Genomic DNA, 21,855 nt, shown 5'->3' on the forward strand with positions numbered 1-21,855 from the left:
AATATGAATCAATATTCTGTTACTGTAATGCCTATTTCTCTCCTCAAATGTTTTCAGAAACATCCTGTAGTGTACTGTTTAGATGTAAAATGAGAAAGTTTGTAACCCGGCAGCCGTGTTGAGATAAATTGGGGAAATATTAAGCAACGCCCGCCAGCCGGAGCACAGCCAATAGGAACGCTCTCTCTGAAATGCTACTATGTGAATGTTAATTAAAAAAATCTAAATAAAGTAAAATATGCTACCTAAAAAAAAGAAAGACCAATCAATAGCATTAATGCTTAATGCATTAATACTAACCCTTCATGTTTGATGGCGTTGCCTGGCGTGTGCGTCGGGCAACCCTCCGTCTGCTGACCGCGGTGCCGTGTCTGCGTGCGCGTGGCATCGTCAAAAAACACTTGGTTTTTGATCTGTGGTTAACGGGCGTAACGGGGGTTCTATAAGTAAACTTTCGACGACGTTCTGCGATGTCACTTGTGATGTCACAGTTTATGTGACATCATTTATGACATCACATTGGCAACATTCCATCATGTTACTGATGATGTCACAGGAGAGTTAGTTTAATCTTATTGTCAAGACTTTCTGGCAATTGTACTGTCCCATGTGTCTACAATTATTCTGTCAATCTCTGTGAGAAATCATTGACTTCATTGGAGGAACTGTGACTACTACTATGTTGATGTTAATTTGAAAAACCTAAATACGGTCAGATTTATTTAACTGCTCTATGCCTTAAAGGTCCCATATTATAAAAAGTGAGATGTTCAGGTATTTTTTATTACAAAGCAGGTTTAAGTGCTATATAAATAATACTTTCACTTTTTTTCTCGTAAACTTATGACTTTATTCCCATAATATTACGACTTTTTTCTTGTAAACTTATGACTTTATTCTCTTAATACGAAGCCTTTTTTTCTCTTAAACTTCTGACTTTATTCTCAGAATATTATGACTTTTTTTTCTCTTAAATTTATGACTTTATTCTCATAATATTATGACTTTTTTCTTGTAAATTTATGACTTTATTCTCATACTTTCATTTTTTTTTCTCTTAAACTTCTGACTTTATTCTCATAATATTAATTTTTTTTATTGTAAACTTATGAGTTTATTCTCTTAATACTAAGCCTTTTTTCTCTTAAACTTATAACTTTATTCTCATACTACTACGACTTTTTTCTCGTAAACTTTTGACTTTAATCTCATAATATTACAACTTTTTATATCTTCAAATAGGGAAGACCAATATCTAGATGAAGGGACAGAAACATAACTGAGTGTGTTCCTAATATTCTCCTGAATATGAACAGGTTGATCAGGTGGGAGCTGCTCTGTGAATGAGTGGGGGGGGGAGTGATGACGTCACTCTCGCGCCTTCCCCCTTGATTGACATACGCGCGCACTCACACGCGCAAAGAAAGTATTTCCTCACGTTTGGTGCACGTAGCTACATGTTTGACTGTTTGACTGTTGTAGTGTGTGACAGCAGCAGTCAGTCCTCAGAGCCACCGCGTGTCCTTTGACCTCTGTCGCTTCTAAAATAGAGACAGAGGACCTTGTGGAGACTCATAATAGAGTCAGAGAGTTGCAGTTGTTGAGTGCGCACTTTAGTCAGTCAAGCAGTGTGACACGTTGGAGCGTCTGAGGTGGAACAAGTTGGAGACCGACTCAACTCCAGAGAGAGAGAGAGAGAGTTCCTGCAGGAGTTTGTCTCACCGCGGAATAAAAGTTTACATCACTTTTTAAGTTTCTGGACACGACGAGCTTTAAACCGAAGAGGAACACCTTGCTGTCATCCCTCCAGGTGCTCGACTTTATGGGTAAGAGAGGAACAACTTAATGGACTTCTTCTACGTGTTGTTTTCTGCAGGTTTGTGACAGAGAAAGCCACTCAGCGTTGACACAGAGGCATGTTGGGATGTTAGCATAACTAAAGAAGTCTTGTTTATTGAGCTTAAATCAGGGACAGCTGTCAGGTAAAGACTTCACCTGACTTCATCAGGTAAAGACTTTAACCTAACTTCATCAGGTAAAGACTTTAACCTGACTTCATCAGGTAAAGACTTCACCTAACTTCATCAGGTAAAGACTTTAACCTAACTTCATCAGGTAAAGACTTCACCTGACTTCATCAGGTAAAGACTTTAACCTGACTTCATCAGGTAAAGACTTCACCTGACTTCATCAGGTAAAGACTTCACCTGACTTCATCAGGTAAAGACTTTAACCTGACTTCATCAGGTAAAGACTTCACCTGACTTCATCAGGTAAAGACTTCACCTGACTTCATCAGGTAAAGACTTTAACCTAACTTCATCAGGTAAAGACTTTAACCTGACTTCATCAGGTAAAGACTTTAACCTGACTTCATCAGGTAAAGACTTCACCTGACTTCATCAGGTAAAGACTTTAACCTAACTTCATCAGGTAAAGACTTTAACCTAACTTCATCAGGTAAAGACTTCACCTGACTTCATCAGGTAAAGACTTTAACCTAACTTCATCAGGTAAAGACTTTAACCTGACTTCATCAGGTAAAGACTTTAACCTAACTTCATCAGGTAAAGACTTCACCTGACTTCATCAGGTAAAGACTTTAACCTAACTTCATCAGGTAAAGACTTTAACCTAACTTCATCAGGTAAAGACTTTAACCTGACTTCATCAGGTAAAGACTTTAACCTAACTTCATCAGGTAAAGACTTTAACCTGACTTCATCAGGTAAAGACTTTAACCTGACTTCATCAGGTAAAGACTTTAACCTGACTTCATCAGGTAAAGACTTTAACCTAACTTCATCAGGTAAAGACTTTAACCTAACTTCATCAGGTAAAGACTTTAACCTAACTTCATCAGGTAAATACTTTAACCTGACTTCATCAGGTAAATACTTTAACCTGACTTCATCAGGTAAAGACTTTAACCTAACTTCATCAGGTAAAGACTTTAACCTAACTTCATCAGGTAAAGACTTTAACCTAACTTCATCAGGTAAAGACTTTAACCTGACTTCATCAAGTAAAGACTTTAACCTGACTTCATCAGGTAAAGACTTCACCTAACTTCATCAGGTAAAGACTTCACCTGACTTCATCAGGTAAAGACTTCACCTAACTTCATCAGGTAAAGACTTCACCTAACTTCATCAGGTAAAGACTTCACCTGCATGAGAGCTGGCACTGATCCTTGTGGAGCTAAAACAATCACAAATGAATCTGTACCCAAAACAAAAAACAAATCGGACACAAAAAGCCTAAGCAAGTTCTGATTTTTATCTTTCATTGTCTGTGCCGGAGATACAGTATTTTTCACTCTGTGCTTCTCCCTCCCTCTGTGGTGGAATGTAACTAAGTACATTTACTCAAATACTGTATACTTAAAGGTCCCATATTATGCTCATTTTCAGGTTCATACTTGTATTTTGTGTTTCTACTAGAACATGTTTACATGCTGTAATGTAAAAATTTTTTTTTATTTTCCTCATACTGTCTGCCTGAACATACCTGTATTCACCCTCTGTCTGAAACGCTCCGTTTTAGTGCATTTCAACGGAATTGCAACAGAATTGTGTTGCTAGGCAACAGTTTGGGTCCATGTTTACTTCCTGTCAGCTGATGTTATTCACATACACTGCAACAGGATATAAACTGGGACACATTTAGAATGTTTACATTCAAAACCGTGTAATGATCTATATATTGTATATTTGTGACATCACAAATGGACAGAAATCCTAATGGCTTGTTTCAAACGCACAATTTTTGAATGCGGGCTGTGTGTGTTTCTCCGTATATTGAGTGTTTTTTATAGTTTAACAGTATTTTTATAGCACTTAAACCTGCTTTATAATATAAAAGACCTGAAAATATCACTTTTTACAATATGCGACCTTTAAAGCTGCAGTGGGTAGAAATGGAGCAAATATGATTAAAAAAAGTTATTTTTTTATAAAACGCTCACTATATCCTGACAGTAGTGCATGAGACAGGTAATCTGAAAAAAAAAAAAATCATCGGTGTCCTCCGGTGCTCCTAATGGAATCTGCAAGATTTCACAGACCGGAGGAAAACAACCAATCAGAGCCGAGACATATCTCCAGATGTGTTGATGTTTTGTGATAAACTCCTTATATGTGATGACAAAATTCTGCTACATCTTCAGCTAAATAAACTATTTTAAAAGGCTCTCTAGATTTAGCTGAAAAATGCTTCGTCACAAAGCTGAAAACAGGGCTGTTTTTCGGACTTTTTAGAGAACATATGATGATCTTATAGACCATGATGCATTGCTGTAGATTAAACTAGCCAACAGTATATAAACGAGTTAAAACATCTACAGCAGTAAATGCAACATATACATTAATGCAGCAGTAATTAATTAATCCAGAGACATCATATATAATATTAGAACACTGACAGGGAACATTTTACTGCACTATCAGTACTTTTACTTTTGATACTTTAAGTACGTTTTGCTGATCATACTGCAAACTTTTACTTAAGTAAGGTTTGAATGCAGGACTTTTACTTGTAGTGGAGTATTTTCACAGTGTGGTATTAGTACTTTTACTTAAGGATCTAAATACTTCTACCATCTGGAGATCAGGCAATTTTTATGTACAAAATTATATTTCATTCTGGCATTAGTACCTGCAACTGCTGCAAAACATTCTCCCATTAATATTTAATATCATATCGCAGCACTGCTTTATAATAATCTGCAATCTCTTTCATGTGTTTTATATTTATATATTTTTTTCCTGTAACCCCCATAATGTATCTGTTTCCCAACCAGAATGAACTTCAAAGTTATACAAAATCATTCACATTTTCACTCCTTAGTCAAAGATTATTTGATTTTGTGACCCATGTTGGGACTATTTTGATAATCGGTTTGAGTAATTTTTTTAAGAAAAACTCTCTGATTGCAGCTTCTTAAATGTGAATATTTTCTGGTTTCTTTACTCCTCTATGACAGTAAACTGAATATCTTTGAGTTGTGGACAAAACAAGACATTTGAGCAGGTCATCTTGGGCTTTTGGAAAACACTGATCAACATTTTTCACCATTTTCTGACTTTTATAGACCAAACAACTTTTTAATTAATTGAGAAAACAGTTTAATTGACAATGAAAATAATCGTTAGTCGTGTACCACTTTGCACTCTTGTAGCAATGGGCTTATTATATTTTGTCCCCATCTCTCATGCTGAGCAGCATGTATCACTCTATTTCCTACAGCAGAATTAATCAGAGTGTTAATTCAAGTTTTGGTGTTTCATTAAACGTGTTTTGTGACTGTTGCAGATTCACATAAACATGGGTGATTTTGCTGTGCAGTCCTGTTAAACTCACTTGATTTCTACTTCTAAAGCTGTCAGACTCGCTGACATGAATGCAGGTGATTCGTAGTGAGATCACATCTCTCTGTCTGTGTGCGTCCGTCAGTCTGTCTGGCCACTCAGAGAGTGAAGAAGAGGAGGGTGAATCTCCCAGAGCATTGACCACGCTCAGCCCTGTGAAGCTGGCTCATTCAAGCCTCAAATGGGTCGAGTGTCTCTCTCTCTCTGTCTTTGTGTGACCCAACTTGACTGAAATGTGGTAATTGGGGAATCCTGCAGGATCCTCGCTCCCCGTGGTGATGTCCGGGCGAAGTGTTCAATCAATTCATTTACAGTACAACAAGTTGTTGCATGAGAAACAGGTCAGCTTTTCGTTTAAACTTTGAAAAACAACCAGATATGTGTTTATTCAGGCGTGGTGTGATCTAGCTTCACATGTATTGGGTCATGTAGCCTTAAATGACCCTGGCTCAGTGGGGATGGCAACGTTGGTCCGTTGGTCATGTAGTGCCATAAACATTTCCACAGGTCTGACACTTCATGAGAGGATACCTTTAAAAATATTAATAGAATTCCCATCAGCCTCAGCTGCACCTTAAGATTAACGCTAAACTTTAGTATGTTAACATAGTCACTGTGAGTAGGATTACAGTCTACAGCCTCAAACGTAGCTCTTTATTCAGCTATATAAATAAGGTTAGTTGACTAATTGATTGGTTGATTGACAGAAAAGTAATTAGTAGAGCTGCAACGATTGGTCAACTAATCAATAAGTCGATCGACAGGACAGTAATCGTTAAACTATTTTGATAATCAATTAATCGTTAACATGAAAATTCTCTTTTCACCCTATCTAATATGGAGATTTCCTGCTTTTCTCTATTTTATATCATATTAAACTGGATATCTTTGGACTGACAAGTTTAGTTTAGTTTATTAGGATCCCCATTAACTGACACCAGCTAGTCTTCCTGGGATCCGACACAGAAATCACAAACAATATTCAAACATCACATGAAAATACCTGTCCCCACATAACCTTATTTAAAAATGCCGCTAACAAATTCCATGCAGTGAGGTATAACATATTTCAAACCCTTAGACACCACAGACATTGGCACGCCAGATAAATCATTAACTGTTCGTTCATGCAGTTAATTGCCATTAAATACTCTTTTAATGCTTTCTTGAAAGATGCTCTGGTATTTGACAAAAACAAATACAAGACATTTAAAGACAACATCTTGGCCTTTAAGAAACTGGGATGGACATTTTTCACCATTTTCTGACATTTTGTAGACCAAACGATCAATCGATTCATCCAGAGAATAATCAACAGATTAATCGATAAGGAAAATAATCAAATAGTTGCAGCCCTAGGAATCACTTTGATAGATAATTGATTGTTTCTGGTTGAACTTCATAAATGTGAATCTTTGTAGATAGATAGATGCTTTAATTAAGAAATTCTCATGTCACAGCAGCAGGAAGAGCGAGAATAGTGCAAAGAAACAAATATCAATAACCAAATCTTTGAGTTTTGGACTGTTAAAACAAGACATCTGAAGCATTTTTCCAACATTTCCTAAAAGTGACCAAACAAGTAAAGGAACGGTATGTACGTTTTTACACATGTAAACGTGTTTTATTGCCAATGTGTGAACAGGTTGTAACCTAACCTAAAGAAATGAAAACCTTCTGTTACTTTCTGGGTTTCCTCTATCAGCTTGTAGACTGCTTTTAATGTGAAGGATGCCGGGCCGTTTTGTCAGGGAAAATATAAAGGATGTGACGTCATGCGTGTTCGCGAGTGCCTATTGGTCCAGCATGTGAAATATATAGTGATATTGTGGTTTTAGCTGTCGATCACGTTCAGTCTCGTGTGTGTCGCCTCACTGTTTTGACCGATGCTCGCTCGCGTCTACGTAGTACAAGTACAAGCACGATTGTGAGCAACAGGATGCTGTCTGTCGTTGACTTCACGGCCACGTGAAAAGTGTCACTGTTAACAAACAATTTCTGATTCTTACATTTAACCCCTTTAATCAATTCATCAGCAGATTGATCAATGATGAAAATGATCAGTCGTTGTAGCCCTGTAAGCAATCCCAATTTGTGTTTGTAAAATGTCAGAAAACAGTGAAAAATGCTCATCACAGTTTCCCTGAATGTTAAATTGATACCTTCAAATGTCCAACAGTCCAAAACCCAAAGATATATGATCAAATATGAGATCTTCATATTTGAGAAACTGGAACCAGCAAATGTTTAGCATTTTTTACAAAATAGCTGCTGATTAATTTCCTGTTGATAGTTGCAGCTCTACTTGGATCCAACAGTCTGGTTAAACACTCGTTTCTGGCTCTGCTTTCTTCAGTGTGAAGATATAAATCTTTTTTTTCTCTCTCTCTCTCTCTCTCTGAGAATATCGCGTGGGTTGTTTTTACTAAAGGACTTCTCTACAAAATGAATTGAACCTTCCAAATCCGCCGGCTCACCGTCATTTTCTGTTTTTTTATTAGAGGCAGAGAAAGGATGATAAATTCTAAATGTCAGAGGGTGAGTGGTTTGTCTGAGTGCTCTTCTTACGAAGCAGGCAATTGAATGCAAACTGACAGAGGGGGGATTCACGCTGGAAAATGTCATAATGCTTTGACACCATGAAATGGAAATCAAAACTTTCCAAGGCGAATAGCTCACCGGGGGCAACGAGGAGAGAACATAACTGTAAAAGTGTCCCAGTAAATCACTTCCTACTGGTTGTACGCACCGTCACCCTGAGACAGGTATGTCCAACATGTGTTGCCACATGCCAGGCATCCTGTCTCCACCTCTCTACTTTGCTTTCTAGAGAAAAATAAGAGATAATAGCTTTTCAGCCGCCTCTGTAATTGTATAATTGGAGCCTGTCAGAGGAATTTTTCTATATTCACTGCAGTTTCTAGGTGAAACCTTGGTTTTACAGGAGGTGTTAACTGACAAAAACACGTGGAATAAGGTGGAATAAATATAATATTATGACTGTATGATTATGAAATAATGTATGTAGCATATTTATGCAGCATCCTGCCTTTGTATAATGCATTAAATTAGTTTGAAATGCAGCCAAATGTGTCCTGACAGAACCGAGTATATTTAGCTGCTGTCAGCATCCGAGCAGCTCATTGTTATCCATTAGGAGCAGCCAGTGCAGTGTAAGAGCCTTACCAGGCAGGGGGCGAGTTTCTCAGCCCACTTAATCAGTGACGCGCTGTGAAGAGTTAAACTCCATGCCAGTCACTTATACACTTATAGTCAACAACAATGTGCTGTCGACACGCAGCCGCTGCACGACAGAATATAACATAATCTAATTTAGTGGTAGAATAAACCGCCTAATAACTTCCAGAGGGATTTCAGATGCTTAAACGTGTGCATATGTTGTTATCAAAGTCTGAGAGCCACTAGGAATCGATTCCCTGTGTTGGAACTTTATTGAGGAGGCAGACACAGTGGGGGATTCCCTTAATTAGAAAGTATAGGAAGGGAGGCGACAATCACTTCGTATAAAAGCTGTGAAAGGCTTCTCATTCCTGCAAAAGTCGTTTAAAAACAGCCATAAGATGCTAAATTCAATGTGTAAAGCTCTCTGATTTGAACAACAACCGAGTGTAAATGAACATATTCTGAGTCAAATCATTCATAATAATACTATAATTAATTCAAGATGGGAAACAAAATGCAAAATATCTCTTATATTCCCGAAGCAAAGAATGAATTTGAAGGAACTGTGATTGTATTTGCTCTTCTACAGAAGCACGATAATCACTTATTTTACATATCAATAGCTTTAAGGGGGGTGGAGAAAGCATTCGCATGGATTAACTGTTTAAGGACTGTTTAAGAAGATAATCTGAGAATACTGCATACATGAATACATTTAGCAGCCTGTGTGTGTACTTGAGAACGTGATATAACAACTGTTGGAAACATAATGGCATGTTTGATCTTTGCATGTTTAAATGATGTTGGAACTAGAGCTGCAACGATTAATCGATTAGTTGTCAATAGGGCTGTCAGTTGATCAAAATATTTAATCGCGATTAATCGCAAATTAATCACACATTTTTTATTATGTTCAAAATATACCTTAAAGGGAGATTTGTCAAGTATTTCATTCTCTTATCAACATGGGAGTGGACAACTATGTTTGTTTTATGCAAATAGATGTATATATTTATTATTGGAAATCAATTAACAACACAAAACAATGACAAAATTGCCCAACAGGCAACAACAGCTGTCAGTGTGTCAGTGTGCTGACTTGACTATGACTTGCCCCCAAACTGCATGTGATTATCATAAAGTGGGCATGTCTGTAAAGGGGAGACTCGTGGGTACCCATAGAACCCATTTTCATTCACATATCTTGAGGTCAGAGGTCAAGGAACCCCTTTGAAAATAGCCATGACAGTTTTTCCTCGCCAACATTTAGTGTAAGTTTGGAGCGTTATTTAGCCTCCTTGGCAACAAGCTAGTATGACATGGTTGGTACCGATGGATTCATCAGGTTTCTAGTTTCATATGATGATATGAAGCTTTAAAACTGAGCCAGCTGCAACCTACAACACTTTGACAGCCATAGTTGTCAACTATTAAAATTAATCACCAACTATTTTGATTATCGGTTAATCCGTTTGAGTAATTGTTTTAAGAAAAATAAGTCAAAATTCTCTGATTCCAGCTTCTTAAATGTGAATATTCTCTGGTTTCTTTACTCCTCTATGACGGTAAACTGAATATCTTTTGAGTTGTGGACAAAACAAGACATTTGAGGACGTTATCTTGGGCTTTGAGGAAACACTGATCAACATTTTTCACATTTTCTGACATTTTATAGACCAATGAAATTGGCTTAACTGCATCTTTTTGTATTAGCTTCAGTGTTCAGTATAACAGTGCCATCCGTCATCAACCAGCCCCCTCAATAGAAAACTAAAAATAATCTATAGTTGGATCTTTACGTTTGATGGCAGGTGGCTCTGCTGTGTCGTTCCCATGGTCGTTCCTGCTGTGAGTATTAGTTTGTGTGGTAACTCCCTGCTTCTGTGCCATAAAAGGACACGCAGGGCTGAAATCCCTTCATCATTCCTCGCTCGATGATTTAACGATGGCTTTGATCAGAAGATGACCATGAAAGAGAAAGTAAACGGGTGTAGCACTGATGTGTGTATTTGTTGAGATTTATCGTTCCCTCGTCCGAGGACGGCCAGTCCACATTAGGAATGCTTGTGAGACATTTACAGGAGTCACTGACACGTGACCTCGCCGCCGTCAACGCTGCGGTTTAAAATAGAGAGGTCACTGTCAGAAACTGATTGTGTCTTCAGCCTGTCTGTCCCGTCTGTTTGTTGACAGATTTGTTCGCGTCAGACTGTCGCCCGTCAAGGGATTAAGCTTGTATCCTGTGGAAATATCTTTCAAAATTCCCAGTAAATCTTTCCACCACAGATACCAGCAGTCCTGTTACCATGGTGTCTGGCTTTCTGCCTCTCGGCTCTGGCAGCTCCTAACAACCGGGTGCAAAGGTCGTGACCGCTCCAGCCGACAACTGTTTGGTGAAATCAACGCCTCGCACAGGGGGGCACAAATAACTTTGCACCCACGTCTGAATTGGAGCAACTGAAGTTTCTCCAGCGAGCACAAGAGGAGCAGGATGATCTGGCTTTGAGGGCAGCCACGTATACGCTGTCCTCAGCCTCCCTTTACCCCCCGCGCTGCACTTTCAGGAGCTTTTGTACAAGTTCAATTGACAATAGGCTGCATTCCTCCTAGCAAGAGAGGAACATGGTTTGCTGGCACTTGAAATGCTCTTCACAGCATTCATATGGACTCTTGCTTTTGAACAGTGCCCTCACTGTTAAGATGCCTCTTTCGAGACAAGCGCTCACTTTGAGATAGAAATACAGAAAGAAAAAAAAGCGTGACATATACAGCGCGTCGACTTGTTGACAGTGACGGCGCGTCCCGGTTTGCCAGACTATGAGGTAAACATCCTCTCTACGTATGATCACCTCCTGCAGATTTCTGAGTGGATCACTGCAAACTTTGTTTTGTTTTGGTTCCTGGAACCTGCAGAGAGGGAGCAACTTTAGATGGTTTTGTTCAAAATCAGGACGTCTCACAATCAGCACTAAATCTGATTGTACTGCAGCCGCCTGTGTTGTGGAAACATCATGATAAGAGGTGTTCTGTGTTTGACAGGAGTAAAGAATTTAGTTTTCATGCACGCACGGTTTTCATGTTCATACACGTTCCCCGTTTTAAGGCTGGGACGATCTACAGATGTGATAAGAAACTAATGGGAGGCTCAAAACAGGTCTCTCTTCCCTGTAGCATTTCCAGTGTATTCTTGCTGATTATTTTCTCGATTAATTGTTTTGTTAAAAAATTTAAGAAAATTGTGAGAAATGCCTTTTCATCTTCAAACATCTTGCTTTGTTCAACCAACAAAAGAAGACAAAACAAAAGATATTCAGTTTACTGTCATGTAGAGCTGTAACGATTAATCCATTAGTTGTCAACTATTATATTAATTGGCAACTATTTTGATAATCAATTAATAAGTTTGAGTAATTAAAAAAAAAGGCAAAATTCTCTGATAAAGGGTCAATTCACCCATTTGTCTATTTTCAATTTCAGATTTATTTTTATTTGCCTTGTGTTCTGCCTTCACCCCAAGACAATGGAGGGGAATTTTCAGCGCACTAGAGCTGCAACGATTAATCGATAAGTTGTCAACTATCAAATTAATTGGCAACTATTTTGATAATCCATAAAAAAGGGATCAAAATTCTCTGATTCCAGCTTTTTAAATGTGAATATTTTCTGGTTTCTTTACTCCTCTATGACAGTAAACTGAATAATAATATTTGAGTTGTGGACAAAACAAGACATTTGAGGACGTCATCTTGGGCTTTGGGAAACACTGATCGACACTTTTTACCATTTTCTGACATTTTATAGACCAAACAACTAATCGATTAATCGAGAAAATAATCAACAATGAAAACAAATCGTTAGTTGGAGCCCTCCTCTCATGTATGACAAAGACAAAGGATAAAATTTTCTCATTTTAGAGGCTGGAAAAAGCAAATGTTTGTGACTAAAAAAATTATTCCATTATCCAAATTAAGATCAAATAAGATAATGCTTTATTAGTCCCACATCTGGGAAATTTGCAGCAGCAAAAGGCAACAGCGCAAACAACAAGAGGCATCAGTAAAAAACAGAACAAGATATAATAAATAGTAAGTAAATAATAAAGATATAATAATAAGTAAACAGTAGAAAATATAAAAAACAAATATGTACAGATATAGTAATAAAAAGAGCAGAAAAGGCAGTGATGCATTTAAGTAACTCATACGTTGAACGTTATCTTAGAAGCTTTTTTTTATAACCATTAGCAGCAGCAGCCTTTCTAATGCTCAGAGTTTCACCCCGATGGTGAGCATGTACCACAAGTGTTGTACAAGCTTGTTTGAATTCAGCGTGTCATGGTAATATGTTGTGTTATCTTTATCATATTTTCCCCCCCAGCCTCTGAAATCCTTAGCTCTACTGTTGTAGCCCACCATGGGAGGATTAACTTTGACCCTTGCTCATCCACTGCTGCTATTCCCAACGACGGGCTCTGAACTGAATGTCTGTCTTTTCCTGCTGCTGGAATTTGATTCATATGCTAATGAGCCGAATTCCCATGGATTTCTCTCTCCTGTGCCGTAGATATCACCACCCAAAAACTCTCGGCCTCCCCCCTCTCGCTTTCTGTCTCTCTCGCGCTCCCTAACTTTCATGCATTCGCGGGGTCACGACCTTGCTCGCAGTAATCTCACACACGACGCAGTTCTGCCTTTACAGCAGGTGTTGATATGAGGCTCTATGGTCGTCAGGCCGTGTAGAGGTTCAGGCAAATCAGCATGCAACTCCCTGAAATGCTCTTTCCAAAAAATCGCTAAAAATGAGGCAGCCTGAAAATTCCCTCAGATTGTTTTTAGGTGAATTTCTGCACATCAAAGTGCAAAATAGTTTATTTTTGTTACCTTGAAAATCAAGGACTGGTAATTATATCCCCGAAAATACTCACAGAAATATTTTCTGACTGGCTTGTATGGGTGTCTTTTAATTGTATACGAGAACATTGTGAACATAATTCTGGTAAAACAGTTAAACCACTCTCATGAATCTGTATTTAATTAAGCAATAAGCCACAAGAGGCTGTGATTTTAGCTGAGGGGGGTTTTGGCACTCTGTGGCTTATTGCTTTTATTAAACGGTTACTGCACATATCTGGCAAAGTTTCATAAATTAAACACACACCAACAAATGCAATAATTTATTGATAAAAAATAATCATTCATCCGCAAAGCAATGCAGTTCTTCAGCAATACAGACACAGTGGAAATCAAGCTTAAAGATTGAGGTGATTATTTAACATTTATCTGGATATCGCCATTAATTGTGCAATTGTTGAAGTAGTGTTTAATCATGTTGACACTTGTCTTTGATGGTACAGGGATGTTTGACTCTGGATAAGTGAATTATAATCACCCCCATGGGCTCTCTAGTAGGACTTATACCTAACGTGAGGAGAAAGAAAAAAAAAACTAGGGCTGTCATTATAACGCGTTAACGCAAATTTGTTTTAACGCCACTAATTTCTTTAACGCATTAACGCAACTTGTGATTATTCCGAGGTTGTAGCGAACTCAGTTTTAAAGCTAGAATGAAGATACTGGTATCATATGAAATAAGAAAACCTGAGGAATCTATTAGTACCAACCATGTCATACTAGCGTGTCGCGAAGGAGGCTAAAAAACACTCCAAACCTTTACTAAATGTTGGCAAGGAAAAACTGGGAAGGCCGTTTTCAAAGAGGTCCCTTGACCTCTGACCTCCAGATATGTGAATGTAAATGGGTTCTATGGGTACCCACGAGTCTCCCCTTTACAGACATGCCCACTTTATGATAATCACATGCAGTTTGGGGGCAAGTCATAGTCAAGTCAGCACACTGACACACTGACAGCTGTTGTTGCCTGTTGGGCTGCAGTTTGATAAGAGTATTAAATACTTGACAAATCTCGCTTTAAGGTACATTTTGAACAGATAAAAAATGTGCGATTAATTTGCGATTAATCAGGATAGCTTCAGATAAAAACATGCAAGCTAGCTGAAGTTACATCTTTAACTTATCATAGATCGTTGATGTAGTTTGTCCGCTTTGGATGGAAATAAAGGCCGGTGGACTGGGCGGCAGCAACGACACGTATTTCTCCAAACGAAGCGACAGGACACCGTGGATTCCCTGGCTGCTCAAACATAAAGCCTTCTAGGCTCTATTTGTTTCTTCCGCCGGCATCTTTGTATAGTTTTGAACATTCATTTAATGACAGCGTAGCATGCTCCTGACTGTTCTCATCCAGGCGGATGATCAGGTGTGAAAACAGGGAACAGACCATATAGTTTGTTAAACGGTCCTGGCTTTGTTTCTTGACTTTTCCAGCTCTTCAATTTCTGTCTAATTAATATCAGCGAATCTCGAGTTTACTTATTAATTCTTACTGGTGAAATTAACTTTGCCATAATATATGAGTAAAATGAACTTTGTGTGAGAAAAACAGGTATTTAGTAATTGTCAGTCTGCAGAGTTGCCAGGGGGGATGTTGCAATATCTGATTTACAGTAAACAGGCTTCAGCTGATACTTGGCTCTGAATGTGAGACCAACCTGCATGAGTTTAATCACAACCTGCCAACAGGTTCATTAACAGATTTATTAACCTGATTGATGTTGTCGCTTGTTATATGGTCCACCTGTTCACACGCTGAAAGATGTCAAAGCGGTGTATCATCTGCATACAGATTGATCCGGGCCACCGTGTCCCCTCAGTACAGTTTTTTTCTTTACTCTGGCACTTTCCTCCGTACACCAGCTCCAAAAACTTCCGACTCAACAGAGTGGAACCCCTAAAACACTCTTTAATGGACCCTTTCAAATGGGGAGCGCAGACCAGAACAAACACTTTCATTCATGGTGGTCCAAATATGCTAATGAAGCAAGGCCCTGACACTTTCACAGGGGTACCCCTGTCATGGTTGCCTGTGTTGGACAGCAGTGAGGATATCACTCACACAGGGTGATGCAAGCTACAAGTCCTATGTTTCCTGTCCCAAGAGTAATTATACACCTACCAATCTGATGAGCGTCCTCAAGCGCCATTGGCTCTGAGCCATACTATTGATGTAAAAGATTAAGGGCAAACTTGGTGGAAACAGGCTGAAATTAATGTCAGTTTCCAGAAACTGTAGTGCTGTACAGCAATAGTAGCACATTGTATTCGTCCTTACGTCATTCCGTCCGTCCTTCCGTCCGTTCGCATGTCACACTTTCGTTTCCGGAGCAGAATTTGGAAACTATTTAACTTAGGAACTTCAAATTTGGTATGATGGTTGACAGTGTGCTTTAGTTGTGCCTTTTGGGGGTTAGAAGTCCATGGCGTCCAAAATTTCAAAAATGTTGTTCACCCTGGGCTTGAGGAAGGTGAGCTAATAACAACCTACATTGTTCTCAATAGACTAATTCCATTAGTTCCTAAAGGGCAAAACCTTTGGCCCTACTTTAGTAGGTTGCCTTGTTACATTTCAATTTCAGAAAAGGATGTATCTTTATCGGATTGATTGTGTATTGTGAGCCCTTGTCAGAGTTTGCTTCACATGTAATGATGTTTAAGAAATAGCTTCAACCTTTTAAGCCCGATGCACCTGGTACCGGGTTGACCTCCGTGGCGTAGTCAGAAAAGGTTTTGCGATGAAAGATGGTTTATTTACAGAAGATATGGATGTTATACTGTTCTGAAAACATGGGATCTTCAGCTTTCAGAATCCATAAACCAACTGTATGTTGTTATCCAAACTATGTCTTATCACGAAGTATTTTAACAATAAATTCGTTCAAATATAAAGTTTGCAAGTATAAGAGAAAGTTGTGTTAAAAAATTCCGCGATAGTTTTCTCGTCAGTCTAGAAATAACATGTTTGGTATCGCTGGAAACTACAAATTCTGAGCTTTGTAGTGCACCTAAACGCACCATGACTCACAACACACAGCATCCGCAATTAACGGGGAAAAGAAGCAGTCAAACTTCACATTTTACAGTCACACTGACTCTAAATCTATGTTCTTGCCAAAATATTTCACCAAGGCATATGTTATTTTCACCAAAAATGGCATATTTTAGCTACTTACGGTTCGAGCTTGGGCCGACTGGAAGTCATAGTGATTCTCAGGGAGGAGTCAGCAGCCATCTCTGTCCAGTTAAACTGAGTATCTGTGGTGGGAATTCTGGCTCTTTATTGCCTCTGCTGGCTGTATCGGAGTACTGACGCTATTAAGTTTCATACCATACTGAATACCTCAATATGGGCCCTTGCTTTTTCTATTAATCTGCCTGTATGTCATGGAACTCTTCAGTTACATTTGAATATTGATCAGTATTTATTGTGTTTATTACCATTTCAATGTTTTTGGGAGACTTATGTTGTGTGACATGGCTATATGGAAATAAACAGTGTATGGAAGTAAATCTCAAAGTAAACAGTCAACATGAAAACAATAAACATAGCCAAAACATTGAGACTGCCTGAGTATATCTCATAAATGATAAAGGTTGTATTTTAGTGTATTTACATCAAATGTATAGTTGTAGTCAGAGTGTAGGAGCAGACATTCAGTTACATCATTGTCTATGGGATTTTGGTTTTAATAGCGATTTTGCCTTTGAAAGTTAGATTAAGTACTTTGTGATGATGAAAATGTTATTTGTTCCTTTATTGCATCTCCATTTATTCTGGAATGGTAAATAGATAAATAGGTTTACTTACAATGAGGTCATATTCCTTAGCTTCTTACCTTTCAAAGCAGACTAGATATATGCATCTAAGTCTTATGGTTGAGGAGTTATTCCTGATTCATTTTGGGTATATATTTTTCCTAGGGCGAGGGCTGTGCTTGTGTGCTCTTGGATGAAGTGACTCATAGTGTTTTGACATGTTGCAGCAGATGCTTCATAACTCATTGATTGCCAGCGCCTCATGAGTAAGCGGATAAGTAATTTACTTCTGATGAGTTTCTCATAAGTATGATGATTTTGTAAATGCAGTATACCATGCCAGATAAATTCCCTTTGCCACAAGCCTTTGGTTAATGTAGAGAATTTCAGCAATTGACTGCCAACACTTCAGAAATATTTTACTTTTATTTATTTATTGTAGAATGCTATCATGCATTTGAACGTGTATCATCACTGCCCCATATGCCAGGTACGTTATTCTTTAATCTGCACAGATTATGCATGATACCTCTTAATGTCACACACACTTATGGGATTTGCTCAGACTCTCTTCATCCAGACAAACAGATGTTAAGGTAGAAATATTACCCCTAATCCTTTTCTGTCTCTGAGAAGGAACTAAGCTGCAGGTGCAAGCCGTTTGAAGAAAGACCCAAATGGGTTTTTTAAAAAAAGTGACAAGAAAATCGCTCCTTTCTTTTTTTCCTTTTTCTTTTAGTCTACCTGAAGCTTGAGTAATGACATCCACAAACAATGTTTTCTGGTGTTTAAAAAGGGAAGGGTGGGAGAGGACACGTGGGAGTGAGAGTGTTCACAATGGTGTGTGCGTGTGTGTGTGTGTGCTACAAGACCAGGCAGGTCTCGCCCTGAGGTGAGGCTTCATTACTTTCTGTGTCGGAGCCCTTCAGAGATGAAGGCTAATCCCCGGGATTGAACAACAGCTGTTATTTCTAAACATCATAAAATGGTATTTATCACATCTTGTCACTAGGTACATGGAAGTTTCTGAAGCTTCATGGGTGGCTGTTGTTGTCAGTTCCTTCTTTTCCTTTGAGAAGAATAGGGAGATGAGAGGAGTTAAGTGTGTCAACAGGTGTATTCACCGTCCTTTTGTCTCAACTGGAAACAGAAAATGCACTGCCATTACGTATGGACATAAGAATTTGTATTGGGTGGACATGTGGTTCTGTTTATTGTTATATATTGTTATAGCTAAACCAATAGCTGGAAAGCAGTTAGCATGTTTGCATATACACAATAAATACTCAGGAAAGTAGACCCATCACAACCCACTTGATCCATTAAACAAAAAAAAATTAAATGAATAAAGAATGCCAATAAAAAACAAGTTCACAAGTTCCTCCACACTTCCGGTTCTCAAGGAGGAATGCGTTGTGTTTAAATACTGAATTCTCACTTCTCGTGTCTCGTGCCATTGGAGCTAATCCTGCACATAAATAGACACACAGACGGTGCCAGCGACGTATTTATAGGTCTTCTGCTCTGAGCCACTAAACACACAGAAATCATTGTTCAAGTAAATTAAAGACATAGTCTCCCCACCACCAAAATTCAAACCAGGTGAAACCTATTATGACACCCGATGATAATGATTGGCCTAACACTATAAAATGAAATATTATATGACTATCATTATCATTATAAAGTTATCATTTCATTATAACTTTCATTAATGAAAGTAATATTCGTGAACACGGCACGGTGAGCCCATAAAATGTTTGAAAGGAGCAGTGTGTGTAGGATTTGGTGGTATCTAGCGGTGTGGTTGCAGATTGCAACCAACTGAAGCCTCTCCCGTGTGCCAAGCGTGCTCTCTAGAGCCAGTTGTTGTAAGAGTATCGTAAGTCATCTTGAACAGAGCCAGTGCTTATAGAGTGTGTTTGTACAAGGGAAGTGAGTGGTGAAGTAAGAGAGAGAGAGCGGTGGCGACGGCAGCGAGTAACGTTATTGACTCCGGCCCAAGCCGTTCTGGGCTACGGTACATGGCGGTGCAGATATAACGGCTCATTCTAAGATAACAAAAACACGATTCTCAGTTTCAGGTGATTACACACTAAAAAGAACATATTTATTAATATTATATTCCATTTCTGCTAATAATTGTTACACACAAGACTTTTGCTAACTTAGTTTTGGTCAAAATCCTGAAGGACTGGACCTACAACACTTGTTTTGAGGCGAAATCTCTTCTATTTTTTTGGGGGGAATTCTTAAGAAAGACCTCACCAACCCAACTAAATACCACTTTAGGCCTTCGAGATTATCCCATAAACTAATTAGCGGCTTAGTTCAGGCCATAGAGCACAGCACTGCTCCCTTATCTGCCTCTCTGCAACAGCGATGAACAATGTGTCAGGGTGAAGGAAGGTGTGAAGAGGTCTTTCTCGTGGCCTCGCCGTTTGAAGGGAGGAAGCTGAGTGTGACTGTTTGTCTCCACACTGTCTCTCCGTGCGCCGCTGCTAGCTGTGGAAAACTGATTAAGCTCCTGAATGCCACTCTTTGTCACTCTCCACTTCTGCGAGGGACGTGTGTTTCTATAGTGATTCATGTTGTTTTCTAGCTTGTGGCACTCAACAGATTGATTTTTTTTTTTTTTTAATGGAAATTCAGTTTTTGGCAATAATTCAGTTTTATATCCCCATGTTTTCTGCGAGTGGGAAGTTATTTTTTCCAAAGTAGTTTGTTCAGGAAACACCTAATCTGATGGTCTGTGTTTTGGTATTTAAGTCTGTAATAGCGTGTCAACTGTTTGCGTGCCAGGCTGGCTCCTGTTTATAGTGGCAACACTGCACATGTCATTCCACAAAGTGTGCCAGCACAGGAACCACTTAAAGCTCAGTGGCACACCTCGACAGACTTCCACACTGCTACAGTAACATTCACATTAAAAGATGGAGGAATGAAACAACCGTTCTGACGTGTAATGACCTCAAATCTGCTGTAGCGATTGATCCCAGGCAAAGAGTGTAAACCAGTTTAGGTTAAAATAAATCACATGACGGTGGAGTATGAAGTAGAAAGTTATTGCAGGATCAAAGCAACATGCTTTGCTGTTGAGCATTTTAAGGTTTTGAAATATGAGCCACTACACACATTTGCCTTAAACCTGTTTTGCTAGTATACAAAGTAAAGGTATAGGGCTTAACGTAATACTGGAAGCACAGGTTTGATGTGATGGATGTGTTTGATGTGTGTCAGAGAAGTGTTGTTATGAATTCCAGGCTTACATGATTACTAGCTTGTCGAAGTGCTCGGGGGACCGAAACAGAAACACGTTACTGCGCCACTAAGTAATGACGAAGATGCATTGAGCTTCGAGGTAAGGCGAGTCGCTATGTTATGACAGCTCGTTGTCATGTTTTTTGTGTGTTTCGTGGGAAACAGCTGAAGGGTGTTAAATCTTATATTGCATACTCAGTACATGTTTTGAGAATTCTTTAAACCGTCAAAAGTTCACTGGAAGCGGCGAACGTTTTCTCTCCTCATTGGTCGAGACAAAAACTGTCGTGAATGAGTAGGCTACAGTATTTAACACATGATACAATCATTCAGTTATAGATAGCACTACAGGAATTTGCCCGATGTTGGCATTAGTCCAGTGCATCTGTTGTTTTAATCTGTGTGAGTAAACATGATTATAGAAAGTGAGACTTCTGTCATTAACAGATAAGCCGGGCAATCATCAGCGTATTGTTAAAGAAGTCGAGATAATAAGCCTCGATGAAGAGATTGGTATTTGCCTCACAAAAAGTAATCAGTCATGAGTAATGTCACTTACATAACAACATTTATTAGCGGTGTAACGGACCGTAGTTGATCCGTGCTTCGTACGGATTCCCCCCACGGTTCGGCCTGCTTGTGAGCCACGGATTAATTACACCGTTTAACCATCACAGTCTGAAATAACGTTTTACTGCAGATTGTTATTGGACGACATTCAGTAAAAATATGCGATCGGGAGATCAGCATTAATGCTTTTCTAGTCGCCGATCTCTGATAATGCTACGTTGTGAACAGTAAATCCATGTTGAAATCGTGGAAAGGTGGAGAGCTAGTAACGTTGGCAGCACCGGAGCATATAACTATCTGTATTGGCTGATATGGCTCATGGACGATCAGGAATCAGTATCTGCAGCAAAAAAACGTGATCGGGGAATCTCAAAAAGTTATATTTGCTCCTTTTTTTTTTGCTGATCCGATCCGTTACTCAAAAACTGTGATACGATCCAAACCGTGAGTTTTGTAATGCGTTGCATCTATGGTAACCATATCAGTTGTACCAGTACCAGTAATACACACAGAGACTAATCACAAGACACACACTCTTTATTTATTCTTTTGCATGTTTTCACTGCATAACTGACGTCATGCATGAGAGGTTTCCTGAGGCAGCCAGAAAATTTGCGTGATTACACGTCCTTTACTATCACATTTGTTTAACATCTTGAATTTTAGGAATGAGAACGTAAATAGCCCAACCCACTCAGTGTAAGTTGTGTACTTTGCTAAACAAAGTAAACGGGCCAAAACAACTTAGTATTTGTTCCTGAATAGAGTTTGTCTGAAGGCTGGCTTTCTCTCCGTCAGTCCCA

General features: G+C 38.9%; 1 protein-coding gene across 7 annotated transcripts in view; it reads left to right on the forward strand.

Annotated features, from left to right (window-relative positions):
* Nucleotides 1-1,437: 1,437 nt before the first annotated feature.
* LOC119489882 (neural cell adhesion molecule L1-like protein) overlaps nt 1,438-21,855 on the forward strand; it is a 71,353-nt gene continuing 50,935 nt past the window's right edge. For 3 of the 7 annotated variants that reach the window (XM_037772839.1, XM_037772844.1, XM_037772842.1), the window contains exon 1: nt 1,439-1,826. The gene's annotated coding sequence lies outside the window, so the exon portion shown is untranslated. Of the gene's footprint in view, nt 1,827-21,855 lie in introns of all 7 variants that reach the window. The other 4 variants (XM_037772838.1, XM_037772836.1, XM_037772840.1 and 1 more) reach the window with 3 other exon arrangements.

The sequence above is a fragment of the Sebastes umbrosus genome, chromosome 6, assembly GCF_015220745.1.
Source record: "Sebastes umbrosus isolate fSebUmb1 chromosome 6, fSebUmb1.pri, whole genome shotgun sequence".
Taxonomy (NCBI): Eukaryota; Metazoa; Chordata; class Actinopteri; order Perciformes; family Sebastidae; genus Sebastes; species Sebastes umbrosus.